We start from the raw sequence: 17,624 nt of genomic DNA, 5'->3' as shown, positions 1-17,624 counted from the left end.
GTTTAAGACTGGGCTCAGTGCCCTGATTTTAAGACAGATTGATCCAGACTTCAAGATTTTCCACTATGTCAAGGAAATGAAAAAGGCTATGGCCCTCTAAAAATAAATGTGTTGCAGATAATATATGGTGTTGATACCTTTCTGTAGAAAAACTTCAGACAGTAGCATATTTCATGACTTAGGAAAGGCAGTGGAACAACAATTATGTCTGCAATTACATAAGTCTGTTCTATTTTGACTTTAGCCTAGTTTCATTATATTTTAGGTTTTAACCCAAATCATCATAGGTTTTAATGAATTTAACAGAGATCCTTCTAATTTAAACCAATGTTAGCAAGAGCTAAATCAGGTGCTTTGTGCAATATGATTAAAAATAGATTTCACAGAGCCATTCAAATATCTTACCTTTATAGCTGAGAAGGAGTAGAGTCAACAGCCTCTATCTAATAGGAAAGCGAGAGAAATTAATTCATTGGAAAGACATTCTTCATCCCATTTTGGATGACTGCTCACAAAAAAAAGTATGTAAGCTTCTTGCTTTCTAATACCTCAGTTGCTACAAATAAAACAGTGAGACAAGGATAGTTAGAAAGACTGTTTATTATACCATGAAGTCCAGCCACATGAAAGATATTGCCCATGAACTAAGATTAGGAAAGTGATACACCTATGATATAACTATGATAAAAATCCACCAGCTGTATTCCCACCAGAATTACTACTTTCAAAGAAAACTAAATGGCTTCAAATCCATCAGCTTGTAGGGAGAATGATCACTGTGTTCAATTAAGCAAGGAACTAATGTCTCTTATTTAGTGAGATGTTAGATTTGCTTGTCCCTGTTCACACCCATGGCTGACCCACTAGTTTTGACATTCACCCAAAGGGAGTAGAGTAGCTCTGTTTTCTGCCCACCTGAAATATCCAGTTGTTTCTGTAATCTCAACTTACTTTTCATGCCTGAATTTTTTGGAAGGAAAGCTAAGTAATACACAGCACACACAAATACAAGGCAAAGTCCTACCTGCGTCTTCAGCTGACAGCACAATTTTTGTAAATTCTGCAGAACTTACTTAGGTGCAAGGATTGTTAGTTAGGATCTAATGCTGCTGTAATCCACGGCTGATTGCTGACTACTAGCAAACTTCCTAATTTGTACCCAACAGTGTATCATACGGCGAGGAGATAACAGCCTACCTATGGCAAACTGTAAATCAGTATCTATCTGAAATATCTCTTTCCTGTCTGAAGACTAAATTACCCCAGGAAAGCTGCCCTAAAACCTGAAGCCACAAAAACAATTTTTCAAAGGCATCTAAATGACTTCAGTTCAGCTTTCTGCCATATTCAAACAGTGACATAACTGGAGCAATTTAATAAGCTACTAATCCTTAGTATTCATTGCCCCCCCTTACAGTTGTGATCCTGTCAGCTGAGAATGGACTGAGAGAGTGCTCCTGCTCCCTTTCAAAGCGAAAATAGAACTGCTTAAACCACCCTCCAGACATGTATGCAGTTTCCAAACATTAACCCAGATCCACTTTCTGGCGTTTGTTCCTAAAATGTTTCCAGCCCAGTTGAGACATAAGAATTATTTTATTCCTCTTTTTTAGTCCTGTTTCAGAGTGGCAACCATAGCTTTATTCCATGTGCTCAGCACCTGTCACAACGTGGCACTGCCCCACACGGCAGCTCCTACTCATTGCCATGATCACGGTCTCCAAGCTTTCACCTTCCATAAGGACATAGTGCCACCGGAGACTTACATAGCCACCGCATATCCGAAAAAACAGTGATATAACATCAGCAGGCAGCCACAACACTGCAGAAGCACTCTTTTAAGCAGCCTGATTTCTGACCACAGTTTGAGCACGATCTCGGTATTATCAAGTGGTGAGGACGTATGCCGTATGCCGTACTGTGGTCAATGTGGAGTGCAACAGTATTCGAAAATGGCTTGAAGTACGTGGAGAGGGAGCAGCTAGTGTTATCCACATGCACTAAACAGAGCTAAAAAGTGGAAGGAAACTGGATATTCAGCTTTGCAACTGTTCAGGCTGATGAAAGATTACTGCGTCCATGTGGTCCAATGTCAGTGCACTAGCATTGCAGAAAAAACGTTGCAATAAATTTGGAGAAAGCCCTATAAATCTCCAAAGTTGAAACCATCCTTAATCTAAGACAAATGAACTCAGATTCAACTCTCCACATGACAATTCAGTGAAGAATAACAATGAGAGATGGCCTAATATGATGGTGAAAAAAAATTCTCTGGGACATCCCAGGCTGACCCAGTGCTCTTCTGTCCTCGGAAACAGAAATTGAGTTTGACACTCTAAAGGGGGGGAGGATGTTGTTATTCCAGCAACAATGTCTCAGTAATGTGTTAATTTTTCTGAAGTACTTCCCTGCACATATAGGATGCTGTGCATTTGTTTCTGCAGGGCTTTTTGCCCTTTTATAATACTCTATATTGCAGTAAAATACTTAACATACTGACTCATCTTTAAGCCCCCATTTTTAAGCCCCCAGTTTCAAGTCGGACGATACTCTTGCTGGCACTTCAGTGCTGTAGGACTGGCTAGGTCTGTCTTCTATGACTTATCTCGCTTTGTTGACCGTACCAGGGACAATGCACATTTGTACTAAAGACAAGTCTCAGTAGATTACATGCCTTCTAGGGCTGTAAGAACAACTTGTATCAACCTTCAACTTGCCCAGCGCAATACCCAAAGGCAGGTCAAGAAAAAAAAATCCTTTCCCATTTCTCAGCTGCTTCTTCCCTGAGGCAAGCAGTGCCCCTCAAAGTACAGAAGCTGCCAGGATGACGCCATCCAGTGCAGGAAAGAAGTCTGATTTAGTCTGTGTAACAGGTAACACGACCATATCTACTGCATGCACAAAGTAGCCAGTTCTAGTCCTTAGAGCACCAGCTAAGAACTAAATACTTTTGAATTGAGTGTGCTTAAATCCTCAATATTCCATAGCCTCGCTGTGGAAACCTTTGTAAGTCTCTAAGGATAAGCTCCGACCTACATCAGACATCTAGTCTAATACAGCTCTTCAAAACATCAGCTGTTGGTACCAGAAGAGGGGGTGCAGGTGGGAGTCTGATCCCTGTGGAGCAAATTCTGGGCAACCCAGGAACTGGAACAGGACTCTACATTCAGGTCAAAGTCCATTTCACTGGGATTAGTTACTGAAAGTTTCTCTTCTACATCTAAGTCAGTCACCATAGACTCCTTGTTTACTGAATGCGCCCAGAAGGAGTCGTATCAACATTTGTCTGTGCAAAACATTGTGGAACAATTTTAAATACCAAACAAATGTTTAAACATCACCATCTGGTTGTAGATATATCAATACAAATAACCAAATATGATACAACTAAGTAAGTGTGTTAATCAGTGCCTAATGATTAATTCCCACGTCATTTCCCAGCTTCCCTACCATTCAGTTATTTCTGTGTCTTTTAGACCCAGGCTCCTCCAGTCGGGGGTGCTTCCATATGTGCACATGCCTACATACACACACACACAAACACACACGTGCGCACATCTAATTAGCGCTAGGCACAGTAGGATTCCAGTTCTGACCAAGACCTTTGATTCACCCATATTATAAATTATGAATAATGAAAATAATGGAAAATCCACTAACAGGAAAAAAAAAAAAAAAAGGGACGACAGTTGCCCAGATGCAGTCTGCCCCCAGCTCTAATTAGACCCCAGTAGCTCTGCTGCACGATTCACCCGTCAGACTACGCTGCCTCTCACTTCAATTATGACAAGGCTGGGTGTGCAAAGTTGGATGAATACACAAAACCATTTTGTCTTTCTGCAGTCCTGTTGGTTGGCTCAGTCATACTTTGCTGAACACAGTAATCCTACGAGCCACCATCCCTTAAGGAAAAAAAAAAAAAAAAAAGAATGTATTTCAGACTGCCAAGAACCAAGTGACTCAAGGAAAAACACATCTTTCAGTGGGTTTGTTAGCCATATTTCCTCCCATGACACTTTTTTTTTTATGCAGCAGAGGGTCCAGATTTCAAAGGATGGGTTTCTCATTATCTCATCCCAACCTGAGAAAGAAAGGAAGATAGAGCAGAAGTCAGCTGGAGAGATGTGTTTTTCTCATTATCCTCAACTGCCCTTTACTATTTTGTTTCTCGTCCTCTCAATCCTCTGTCAGCTGACACTCCTATTTTGGCAGACGAGTTGCCTGTGTAAGGATCAGGAACTGAAACTGAATGCCTCCCTAAATTTCCCTGTTATTACCTTATGGTAACAGGGACTACAAAAGACATCTTTTTCACATAAACCTGACAGTCACAAACTGTATGGATAAGTGTTTCTCCCCTCCTCCATGACTTCATGAAACATCTTTCAGGTGAACTATAGGAGAAATGATAGCTAGTAATGCTTTGATAATTGTGGAATATTTCCATGCAGTGTATGTCTGAAATAGATATAAAGCCACAGACTCTTCCATAAATACTAGTAAGAAAAGTATTTTATCTAATGCTAAGTGAATTTACCAGGAACAACAGGAATAAAATATATCTGTACCACCCCAATATTCTCATACTGCTGAAGAATTTCATATAAGAACAAAAGAGATTTCTATGGTTTACTGTGTGCGCATTTGAACTTGGCTTTGAATGGGAATAAAATTTCCAAATTTAAATGTCAGAATCATAATTTAAATATCTGAAGTTAGGCAACTTGTGTAGCTAATATTCTAGCCTTCTTATATAGTCAATGTTGAGAGACAGGTGTCCTCACTGTAACCATCTCAGACAACTATATTAGAATTTATTTTTTTTTAATTGAGTTAGATATCAGAGTTCTGGACACATAGCAAGTACTGAGTTCCTGAAAAATTTCATCCAAGATTCTTTTGAAAGAGATTTCTTCAAGAATCTAAATATAAATACCTCATTCTGGCAGCAAAACTTGATAGATGCTACAATGTAGGTGAAATTTTCCTTTTCAAGAGAAGGCCTACACTGATGATCAAATTTTTCAGATTCTCTGACTTCAACTCTAAAAATGGAAGTGGTTTTTGCAGTATCATTTCCAAGAAAAGTGAAACGGTTATATTTGGCATATCCTGCTTTGCAGCTCATTCTTCTTGAAGATTCATGAAGAGGAGGTATGTGCCACATAATGCCCTTCTCCACTAACTGACTGCATTGTCTAATCTCATAGATGACGGATGCTCTCAGGTGGCCAGGTTGTCTCCTCTGACCCTCTGTAAAACAGAAGTGCCATCACTCCACCTCAAAAAGAATGAATGACAAAGAAGCAATACAAATGGCATCTCAAAGTTATCTGCCCTCTCCAGTGCCACCTAATAGTAAACAGAGAGAAAAAGCAAGAAGAAAGAGAAACCAGCTTGATAACCTGGTCTGACAGAAAGAAGTCAAATGTAAACCTAGTTAATCCTGAATCCTGCACATGTACCCCATGACAAGGAGTGGAAACCCATTACCTTGAATGTAAATGTCAGCCCTACAGATGACAGCGACAACACTCTAAGCTTCGCTTCTACTCATCAAAGCATTTTAAATATGATAAGATATTTCCTCAACAAGAAATACTTGCATATTGGAGCCTCATATCACTGCTACTTCAAAGCAGAGGGTTTTGAAGCATGTTCTTGGCTCTCACTGGGAGAAATCACTCATGTAACAAGGATGCAAGGTGCAGTTGCAGCAGGTGTCTACACTGCATCATATCTATTCAAATGAATTCAACACCCGCTGAATTACCTTGCATATTAAGTGAATAAGGTTGTCAGTTTCATTTGCCTTTAACTTTCTCCTCCAGATGATCTAGGGCATTTTCTATGTCCCTTTTTACAGGAGCACAATGTGGATGCAGAGAGTTTGGTGCCTTCTCTACGCTTCAAGGGTGAAAAGTGGAGGCACTGCAATCTCTTTGTCTGAAGAAGCTTAAACAATGTTCCTTCTCTGCACCTCTTAGGTAAGAAGTTACTTTCCTCTAAGTCACTCTGAAGAATGTGCCAGTAGATGATGGCAAGCAGTCTTCAACTTCTCTTGGGATTGCCTTTCCAGTGTTAGTTGCACAGAGGTCCACATCTCCTCCAGTGGAGACCAGCTGGTATGTACCACTATGAAGCCAATACAGCTTGGCCAACTACACAACATCCAGTTCATGACAGTACCAATTACTCAGTGCTCCTGAAATTCAGAGTACTTGTGGGGAGGCTTCTATGAATGTGTGCATAGGGGCTAATGGATTCTCATACTTTCAGATGCTTGGTTTTTAAATGCTTTAGTAAGACTTCAACTCTGGAATCTCTTGATCCATTGGAGAAATATGAGGAAGGAGATGACTTTGTGGCTTGTCGTGGTTTAATCCCGGTAGGCAGTTAAGCACAGCCACTCTCTCACTCCCCTGCAGTGGGATGGGGGAGAGAATCAGAAGGGTAAAAGTGAGAAATCTCATGGGTTGAGATAAAGACAGTTTAATAATTAAAACCAAAAACAACAAATAAAGAAAAAAAAGAGACAAAACCAAGAAAAACAAGTGATGCAAAAAAACCCAAATGCTTACCACCAACCAGCTGATGCCCAGCCAGTCCCTGAATAATGGCAGACCCAGCCAACCTTCACACATACGCACACCCCACACACACCCCCATACTAGTTTTATTTGCTGAGCATGACATCATATGGTCTGGAATAACCCTTTGGTCAGTTGGGGTCAGCTGTCCCAGCTGTGTCCCCTCCAACTCCTTGTGCCCCCCCAGCCTGCTTGCTGGTGGGGTGGGGTGAGGAGCAGAAAAGGCCTTGATGCTGTGTAAGCACTGCTCAGCAATTACTAAAACATCCCCACTTTATCAACACTGTTTTCAGCACAAATCCAAAACACAACACCTTAAAAGCTACTATGAAGAAATTCAACTCTATCCCAGCTAAAACCAGTACATTGCTGGACCAAATAACCTGCAGGGATCAGAGGAATAGGGTCTTGGGCATATAGGGAAAAACTACTAGGCTAAAGAGCTTTATTCTGTGAGGACAACAAATGGATTTTTCATCCTAATTGACTCCTCTTTACATGAAAATGCTTTTTACACGCAAATATTTTATAAGTAAATGCTAGTAGATAAATGAGGGTGATACAGAGAATGGGATTCATCTCACTTAAGTTGCCTAAAGATTTGGAGATCCTGTTCAAACTACTTGTCTGGGTTCCTCAATAGGTAAAGGAGAGGGACTGGCAACACCAGAAGGCAGTTCATCTCACTTCTGTCAAATGTCTGCCTGCCCTTCATCCTCTGAAAGTCCCTGCCTCCCCTCAGTGACTCCACGAGTAAGCTAGACAAGCAACTTAGACTTAACTCCTAAGCTTTGGACAGCTAAAGGCAAGTGACTGGAATCCCAACCACATTTTGGGAACGTCATGGGAAAGAGTGATCAAAAACAGAGGTCTGGAATGGAACCCCTTCTGCAATGCTCATGTGGCAGTTGCCATCACCGTCTCCACTGCGGAGACTGATTTTCAAATGATGCATACACACCCAGATCCTCTGAACCCTGTGGCACTTTTCCAGGCAGCAGCAGCTGAGGATCTGAGTCCTATGCATTATACATGAGCACTGGTGGGGAAAAAAAAAAGGTGTTATTTGGCGGGTAAAAAAGCATTAACCTTTATTTTAAATGAAATATTTTGAAGCGTCAGCAGGAGCCTGTGGTTGCTGAATCCTGGCAGTGGAGACTCCCTTGTGGATTTTGGAATATAAGCCTCTTTGCCAAGTACACAAATGACCTTAAATTCTGCAAGAAAACACCTATGGGTTTCACTTTAATGTTTGTTTTACCACCATAATTAGACTACAGGTGTGATGACGCACACACACATAAAAGGTACACATCGGTGTATGCATATTGAACTGCTCCCTATATAATGCTATTATGCTGCACTTTCAGCTTTTAAGCTAACAGAGAAATTGAGAACTTGACTTTCAGCTGAATGGAAAAATAGACCAAATGTCATTCGTTTTTGAAATGAAGGAGAAAAATGCACAAAATTCAAGGAAACTGTATTTGATTAATGTATTCTGAGAAATTCATTGTTGATGTAGGTCAGGCAAGATGGTCTATGGATTCTGGAGGAAGAGATTTGAATACACTATTAAATACAAATCAGATAACTTAAAAAATCAATTTTGTTCAAGGGAAAAAGTTCTCTCAAGCCAAAAGAGACTCAACTAATTATATCAAGAAAGTGCATGTAATGCACTGTATATGCACTAGTATAGATTTTTTGTCTGTTCACAGAAACAGGCAGGTAGAAAACTATGAGAGATGAACACAGCACAGATCAAAAAGTGAATTTTATGGCCTTTTGCAGATATATGACTCTGACCTAAACCGGGGGATTTCTTTGCACAGGGGCAAAAAGGATATTCACCCCAGAATATTTTTCCAGCACCCTAGATCCCAACAAAATCAAATTAAGAGGAAGCATTAGTAACTATATCCTGCTACCAAGATCTCATTGCCACTAATTATCAACACAGGCCTCATTAAGGAAGTCATCTACACCTCTGTGTCATTAAAGATTTAATAAATGATACCTGCAGATGGCAATCTGAAAGGTGCAACAAAGGTCCTGACTTTTGTATGATCGGTGCCTGTAAACTGTAGATGGCTCTGCAGCCTATACTTTATCTCAGCCATAAGCATCTCGCTCAGTATACCTGGAAAATAAATGGTCTTTTGAAATCACAAGGAACCTCTCCTTTCCACAAAAATCCAAAAATTGCTGATGCTTCATTGATTTTAAGCACCAAAGATGCTAAAGACTGAAAATTCACTTCTGGGTCTGGAGCAAGAACCATGTCTTGGTCTTCCCTTTAATGTCTGCCCTGCAAAATATAAACAAGACCCTAGCATCTATCATTTACTAGGAGTGCAGACTTTAGAAGTCTAAGGAGAAGGACTCCTAAAATGCCATAAATAAACAGTTAATTCATTTATTAAGAGGAAAAGAAATGTGGGTAAAAACTCCTTGGCTATCTCCCTCGTTGGTATAAAAGTGGTACTTTGAATGAATGGTCTCTACTATGTATTCTAGGTAGCAGACATATTGATCCACCAGAGACATCTTGCTATTGCTATATAATAATATTTTAAATCCTTTTATTTCCTTCTTAGGATTCAGCCCTACATATAAGAGAATATACCCCTAAGGACCAGACAACATCTGGTGTATATATAGGGATGAATCACAAGATGGATATAAAGAAAGAAAGATCTAAAATCCCTTGACAAAGTAGCTGTTTCAATCCTTTAAGAAGCCTACTGAAAGTTTATCTTAAATGTGATTTCAGGAGCCAAAAAGTTTTCTACACAATTTATTTTCTTTACAAAAGAAAAATATTTTTTTAAAAACAAAACTGCCATGTGGATCCCCACAGCAATGTAGCTATTTTTTTTCAAGTTATGGTTGCTTCTTAACACTGTAATTAAGTTTGAATAATGCTGCCACAGTAAATCATGCACTTTACACAATTACTGTACAGAATGTAAAAGGGAAATAAAATATGATGTGAGCTTTGTTAAACTTAAAATACACTTGACAATCACTTAACTTAATTAGATACATTTGCCTTGTGAAAAAGTTACTGTACTAAAGGTGATGTTCACCTTTCCAAGGAAAATAATCCTCTCCCAGAGCCAAAGGCGTATATCCCACCTCTATTTATTATTATTACAGTAACACTTCTGTATGAAGCATCACTAGCCCAGCAGCCAGGGGACACTTTCCTACTCCCAACTCTGTCAACGATCTGCTCTGTGTTCTTGGGCTGGTTATGCCAGCTCAGTGCCTCTGTTTCCAGATCCGTTGCTCGCAAGCCTTTTCCTTTTGGAAGTTATTATAATACTATGTACAGCATAATAGCTAATAATAATTACTGTAATATACATAATTATATTATGTGCCATGTAAAGAATAATAGTTATAGTAAGAAATCCCTAATACTTTAAGGAAATTAACATTTTGTTCTTATAAACTAACCTAGATTTACAATTCCCCTGATTTCATGAGGTTCTTTTAATATTTTTAAATAGCATTTCTTTTAAAGGACATGTAAGAGTTCTTTTTCTCTTTCTTTGTACATTTGCAAGTAGATGGAATATGCATAGAGCTTAGACAATATTGTCTTTTTGTAGAGCTTGGCAGAGCTCCATTTATTTCCATGGAGTTGCGTCAATTTACTTCAGATGAGAATCAAGCTTTTGTTTCCTCTACCTTTTAGAGACCGATTTATTTTAAGCACCCATAGTGGCAAAACAGAAAGACTCATCCATTATGGTTTCATATCTGTGAAACTCATTATTCTTCAGGGGGAACCACAGAGAGGAAGTTCTGTCTTGGACACATACCAGCAGTACTGAAGAGTAAGGTGGTGGATTTGAGCATGATGCAGTTGCCTACGCTCCACACAGCTAAAGAGAAAAACGGGCAACAGTGACTCATGTATTTTTCTCTCCCCAAGCCCAAGGTCTACTGGAAGGGCACCAGATGTACATTTAAAACAACCTGAAAACTCTTTTAGGTCACACTGTCCAAAGCAGCAAAGCTATGTGCTCCACCTTGTCTTGCAACACATGCTTCTCCTTTGAGGTTACAAGGTGGCCTAGAGTCGGTGATCCCACCTGCACCACCCGAGGGGTGTCAACAAGAACCTTCTTTGTGTCTCTCAACACACCTCCCCGGCCACTTTGAGTCATCTTAAAATGGCCAAGGTCTGAATTATTCTCAGAACTCTTAAAGTCTGTCAGAGACAGCTTTAATATAGGTTGATTGTAGTCAGGACCATAAAGAGCAGCCAAAAATGTACCAAAAACTTTGATGTTATGTGGGTTACACATCAATTAAATCTTCCATGCTCCTAAGGTTAATTGCCCATATATTATTTTCAATTAAAGGGTCATCTCAAAAAAAATAGTCAAAACCCAATTTAATTCAACTTTTCCCCATTTTTACCCATATGTGTGACTTCGACAAATAGTTCCCTTAGGCTATAGAACCCACGTCTTCCAAGAAACACCATTTCATGAGATTATTTATTATTTATTAATCTAATTTAATAATTAACAATTATCTTTAATGTTAGTTATTAATATTATGAACACTAAAATTAATAAAGCCTAATTCCTTAAGGAATCATGTCTTACAGCTGTAGCTCCTGATGTGTAATAAATTGTATGTTCCAACTAAGGTCTTTGTCCTGTTTTGGAGCATAGAAGATACTCTTCCATGTGGTTTCTCCCATGTCTGGACTGTAGTCACTCTAGAGCCTTTCCATGATTCAGACTCTAATTGAGTCTTAACTGTTTTGAAATTCCCACCACTCCATAATCAGGCTTGACACTGGTCAGCATTTTCACGCAAACACAGTAGAAAATCAGGATAAAGAATGACAAATAAATGACGTATCATGGTAATTTAGGGATCTCTTTTCCCAAGAGAGGGCTTTCCTCTCTTTGGAATGTCAGAGCGAGAAGGAAGGGAACGACAAACCAGTTCAGTTCAGGTTAATACACAATTTTTCATACCAGAAAGTAAATCGATAAATGGTTGCCTAGATCAATTTTCTGTCATGTCTATGCAACATACTGAGGAAATGTAGCAAGGGAAGCACTTGAGGATATGGCAGGTAGGAACAGAACTGGCATTTTGATTATTATATCTGGAGAGTTTTGAATTACTAAATGGGGGGGGATATTTTTTCACATGTGAGACTGAGCTTTGTATTCATTACACGTACACAGTACTGCATTGGTTGTTTATGCTCACTGATTAACTGTAAAAAATGTTATACCATTTAAGTGTGAAGGTCTCCACTAAAATTATAGGAATGTATTTATGGGAGACACAATACATACAGCAGTTGTTTATTAAGGTCATTGGTATAAAATATATGATTGATGCAACGACTGTGTACCATTCCAGTGCTGAACATAAAATACACCAACGGGGCACCTTGCCAGATGCAAACAGCCTCTCCCAGACAGGGCTGAGGCTGGCGCTCAGGCAGCGTGGGTGCTGCAGCCTCTTCCTACGCTGCACCTCTACCAAGCAGAGGTTACTAGAGCCGCGTCCTGCCCGTGCTGAATTCACCGGGTGCCAGCTCCCAGCATTACAGGTGGAAGGTTTTGACTGACCAGGCTCTTAAATCTCCTTTGTGCAACCCCAGCAGTGCAAAACAAACTTAATGCCAGCCAGCTTATTGGCAAGCGCGCGGGTGTGACGACCTCCCAGGTGGCAATAAGAGCACCTTTTGTATTCGCCCAAGAGGAGAGCAACTGGTTGAGAGATGCCAGACCAGGGTTACCGCCTGCTTCTGCTCCCCACTTGCCCCAGTAAGGAGAGCAACTGGGAGCCTGAAACTATTCCTGTATCTCGGTGGGTTCATGCTGGATTTCCTTAGTTCGCTACTATCTCTCCATACTTGCTGATGATTTTGGTTGACGATTATGAACGCGTTTTGATACTTAGAGGTGTGCACTTAAAAATGCCTTTTAATCAGTTTCTAAAGTAGCCTGTAACAAAGCTGAAAAGAAAAGGTAACTAGGTGTTATTTGTGCACCATGGAAAGCAGCTGCTTTGGACTGCTGCTAAATCCATACAAAACAATCCTGCATTCTGAAATAAAAGCAGACATTCCTGGGTATTTTTTTTCCCCAGAGCTGAATAACAGGGAGAGTCTATATGACTGTGGTCCAGGCAAGCTCTTGAAAGTAAGAACTCCTGGAAAAAAATTTCCAGCTTGCACTCTGATGCCAAATTTTGCAAGCATCCTGTTTACTGACTGGGACATTCAAGTTGAAAACAGACCATGACCAAAGCTAAAAATAAAATTGCAAGAAGACTGTGTAAAGCTACAGCTCTAATCCCTCCAGAAAAAGGTATGGCACCTTCTTCAATTTCAGAAGGATTTTAAAAACGCTTCTCTCCTTCTAACACAGCTTGAGACTTAGAAAAAGTACTTCTTTTAAGAAACTGTCCCACTGCAATTCGGGCCAGGTACAGATGCAGAGCACAACCCTAACTTCCCTGGCCTGTCACCAAAGAGAATGAGTTTATTACAGCATGCAGAGAGAGAAATTTGACAGACAGCTGGCCATCTAAGCACTCTATTATTAAAGTCTGTGTTCAGCAGGATGCATTGTTTGAAAGTTGTGTTTGCAAAAGCAGTCTCCTACTACTAGCATCTGCATTAACTATTAGTTTTATGAAGTACAAACTGCTTTGCAATGTCATTGACACAAAGCAAGCTTAGCCCTGTGCCTACTTGAAGGAGAAAGAAAAAAACATCCCCTGGGGTTATTTAATTTTTTTCCAAACATATGTTGTGAAAGGCCTCACGGCAGTTTGAAGGAACTCTCAGAGCTACAGCTAGAGGCATGCTGAGACCTTCTCTTTTGCAAAGAAAAAGCTGAAGCCTTTTTGCTTTCATCAGGAGAAACAATGAGGATGGAGTAGGCTGAGGTACAGGTGAATTTTGTTTTGTCTGTGCTGCCATGAAGGTGGGACCAAAGAAGGCCTTAATAGGCTGATGGGTGTATTGTCTTGTAGTACTAAATCCAGGCACAACACACAGGTAGGAGGTTAATGCAGTTTTATTACCAGAGCTCTGGTGATCTACTCCACAACCAAACAGTCAGCTTAATCTCTAGACACTCTGGGGTTGTCAAATTACAATGCGGCAACTAAGAAGGAAAGTGCTATTAAGGGGAGGGGGGACATACTAAAAGTAAGGCTAGGTTCCTGCCACGGAACTTGTATTTCCCTACAGGCTTACCCAAAGCTCATGGCCATTCAATTTCCATTAGACTCCCCTGAGCATGCTGTCAAAGCTGTAGATATTTGGCCCCCTCTAAGAGGATATTTTTGGCTTTCCCATGCGGAATCCTAGAAATTCCTCAGGTTCATATGCAGACTTGTAAAGCCTTCATATTTCTCTTTCCCTAAAGGTATGTTTGGAGCCAATCAAATCATTGCCCAATATCTCTGTCCTCTGTTTGCCAAGGGTACATTTACTTGCCCCTATACACACACATAAATAAAGCACATACAGCACATAGAATGGGCAGACATAAATGTACACATGCTCCCATCATATAGGATGAGGCTAAGCAAACATGGTCATTCACTGAGAAGACCCCACACCACTTCACATGGAGCTTCTCTGCACTGGACTAGAAACATGCAATAAACTGCAAGATAAGAACCACAAGAGCAGGGAAGGAATTGGAAGGAATCATCGCTTACATCCAGCAGCAAAACATGGCCACTACAGCCACCTTCAGCATTCAGACATTTAGTCTCTCAATGGACTATATTTATGTTCCATCTAGAGATAATGAAGAGACAGCAGCTGTACCTAAGTCATAGGACCCACAAGTTCTTCACAGTCTCAGGGCTGGGCACTGGCCACAGCCATATCCTCACTAAAATTTGGGAATTTCCCCCTCCATCCTCCGGCTTCCCCTGAAGAGAAACCTGTGCAGATTAGGTGCACCCCAGAGCACCTCCAGAATCTAATCCATCTTGTTTATCCTAGACACCTATCTTATGAATTGAACCACACACCTATATTTCTATTGACTGTAGATGACTCACTGGGCAGCTAAACTCAGATGAAATGAATTCCATCTGAAATGTTCTGCAGGATCAGACTCTATTTTACAATTACATGGTATTGTAGGAGTTTGAAGAGTTTTATTTAAATTAAAAAAAAAAAAAAAGCTCAAAGAAAAACTACAAGAACTCATGCTTCTAAGCTCAAGTCCCTAAACATACGAAAGCTGTGAATTTTTTCAGTAATCCATTTTCTGCAGCGGTAGGAACATGTTGACTTCCTCTATTAAGTATTATAATTGGTAAGAAAAAAAAACAGAACAGAAAAAGGTCTTTGGCTGCTGTGTTAGCTATCACCTCCAAGAATAATTTTGATCTTGCAATTGTAATAGCTAATCTACAGCACAGAATTTATATAAGACATTTTTGGCTGGTTTATGAGAGAAAAATCTTGGCACTCTCATAAACATCAATGTATGTGTCTTAAAAGTAATGTTCATAATTTACATAAACTAAATAAGATAAATTGGAAATTTCAACTCAGGCAAAAAGTGTGTCTAAAAGGCAATTTCAGATTGAATTAAGTGCCAGAAGGACCAAAGCCTACTAAAATATTGCCCCTGTCCTCAAAATGATAATACCTCAAAACTGGGCACACACATACACGCACACACCCCCAGCACTCGTTACACAGACTCTTGTACCTGTCACCTCCTCCTGTTCAAATCCAGAGAATTTTGTGCCAATGTACTATTCTTTCTGCAGTCCAAGCATCTTTTCTATCCCACTCAGTTTAAAAGCTGGTCTACTGTCTCTTCCTGCACCTCATTTTGATTTCAGTGCCGTAAATTGTCAGGCAGACCTGTAACAAAAGGTCACACTGTCTAGTGTTTGCAGTGTGGACCCAGCCAGAGCTGAACTGCTCCCAGCCGTATCTCCCCTCTGGTAAGCTCTCAATTATATTGCTCTAATGTGATCTGATTCCCATGTCTTCTTTCAAGCTAACGCTCAGGTCAATCACTCATCATTTTTCCTGCCATGGTGTTGCCAAATCTGGGGTACGTAAATCCCCCCCTTTTTTTTTTCCAAATGTGATAATCCTGTGACTAGGCTAATTAGAAAAAAAAGTGTTCATGGTTCTGTTTCTCTTTTGTCATGTACCCTGTCTGTGCATCTACAGCCAGATAAAATGAAACCAAATTGGATCAAAAAGATGATTAAACCAAATGTCACTGTTTCACACCCACCTTGACATCTCTTCAAAAGGCTGTAAATTATCAGAGGACTCAGCAGAGGAGCACTGAGCCTGGACAATTAAAGATTCACTGTTCAAGTTTCTCAGGTACCTTATCAAGTTCTGACCTGGCAAAGGAGAATTACAGAAATTCACAAAATACAAGTGTTTTGAGGGTCGTTCATGCAATGTTTTATGTTGCTTTAGTAGCTCACGTCCGTTATTGTAAAAATTACAATAAAAGCAAGCAAAGACAAGAACAGACTTTAGCCCTGAGATTTATCCCTGTTAAGAATGCAAATGAAATGCACATAGATCTCTGAGAGGTTATTTATTATGTTGAAAATAATAAGTAAAAGTGTTTCAAAATGGATCTTCTTTCTTATCCTGGTGCTTATAAAAGTCCATTTACTGTAAACGACAGTTAGTAAAGGTGTTTTATTTCAGACTATAAGTAGTTGAACTTTGCTAGTTCTCTCAGAGGGACACCATGAGACAGTTGCTTAGATCACACGCTCCACCCTAAGGAGCATAAAATCCCAAGCCCCCTCCAAAAAACTTTCATTTTTTTAAAGGTATCAGGTATTCAGGTTACATACAGGTTGTGTACTCCTCCTTTTCCTTAAATACAGTGTGTCTAATTGCCTGTTCATCCAATAAGAATCATGAATCAAATACATTCGAAATTGAAAATGAGCAAATTATGTTGAAGGTTAAATTTTAAATACTCTCTCAAACTCCACCCATCAGGGCCAAATTCTGAAATACTGCTCATCAAGAACCAAGAAATAGCTATTAAGAAAGGAAGGAAAAAAAGACCTTAATCCAGAAGTTATAAATGGGGATTTCAACAATTGTCTTAGTTCTGTCACTTATTTCCCATGCGGTCTTGGTTCAGTTGCTTATATTTTGACCACGAGTACCCTATAAATAAAACAGAACATAATCCCATCTGGTTTCTGAGAGGTTTAGTGTTCATAAAATAGTTAGTAGCCCAATCAATCATAGATGTTATAGGAATACCAGCCGTTACTAAGAGTAACATGAAAAATGAGCAGGAAATGAACTTTTCAAGTAATTTGGGTTCTATTTCACCTCCACTATTTGCTGAATTCCAAAACTTATGGAAATAACTCCTCCAGCTGAGTTAATAAAAATACTACCCTTTTCATGGTTTCCACTTCTGATATCATGGACACCACTCTGTAAGAAATGAGACAGACTGGTGAGAAAGCATCTCACTGTACACCGAGGTCTGCTCGCAGAAGCAGATGCTGCCAGGCTACCACAGAAAAGAAGAGAATAGAAAAGTACTGAAATTCTTGTGTTTAGGAAAAAATGTCCCTTGACTAAGTATTTCACAGAAAATAAACCACCTGGTTTGGAAGATATGAGGAAAAAGCACACACACGTTTTCGAGATGGGAGGCAGAAGTCTCATAAGGAAAATGAGCAAAATTTCTTAAGAACTCTGATGGCAATTCCCTCAACTGGTGGGAAACAACTGGCTTACAACAGCCAGCTGAGGGCCCCATCACAGCTGCTCAGAATGAAGCTTCTCACACAGCATGGTTAGAAGGATATAATTTTTTGAAAATTGAAGGCATAGGGGAATACAGAAGATGTAAAACATTTGTAGATACTCCAATGTACAACATCAGTGGATGAATGCTTGATGCTGGTACCAAGAGCATATGAGGGAAGGCATAACCAGGTGGGACCTGCCTGGCCAGTAGGTTTTCTCCTTAGGGAACAGAAATGGTG

At 39.9% G+C, this 17,624-nt stretch overlaps 1 long non-coding RNA gene across 1 annotated transcript in view; it reads right to left on the bottom strand.

Moving 5' to 3' along the window:
- Nucleotides 1-6,263: 6,263 nt before the first annotated feature.
- Nucleotides 6,264-17,624, bottom strand: part of LOC142041178 (uncharacterized) — a 65,926-nt gene continuing 54,565 nt past the window's right edge. Inside the window, exon 3 of the long non-coding RNA XR_012653371.1 lies at nucleotides 6,264-6,422. This is a non-coding gene — a long non-coding RNA (uncharacterized LOC142041178). The remainder of the gene's footprint in view (nucleotides 6,423-17,624) is intronic.

Source organism: Buteo buteo, chromosome 17 (genome assembly GCF_964188355.1).
Source record: "Buteo buteo chromosome 17, bButBut1.hap1.1, whole genome shotgun sequence".
In the NCBI taxonomy this organism is placed as follows: Eukaryota; Metazoa; Chordata; class Aves; order Accipitriformes; family Accipitridae; genus Buteo; species Buteo buteo.
Note: the sequence above shows the minus strand (reverse complement) of the source record. Positions and strands in the feature narration are given on the sequence as shown.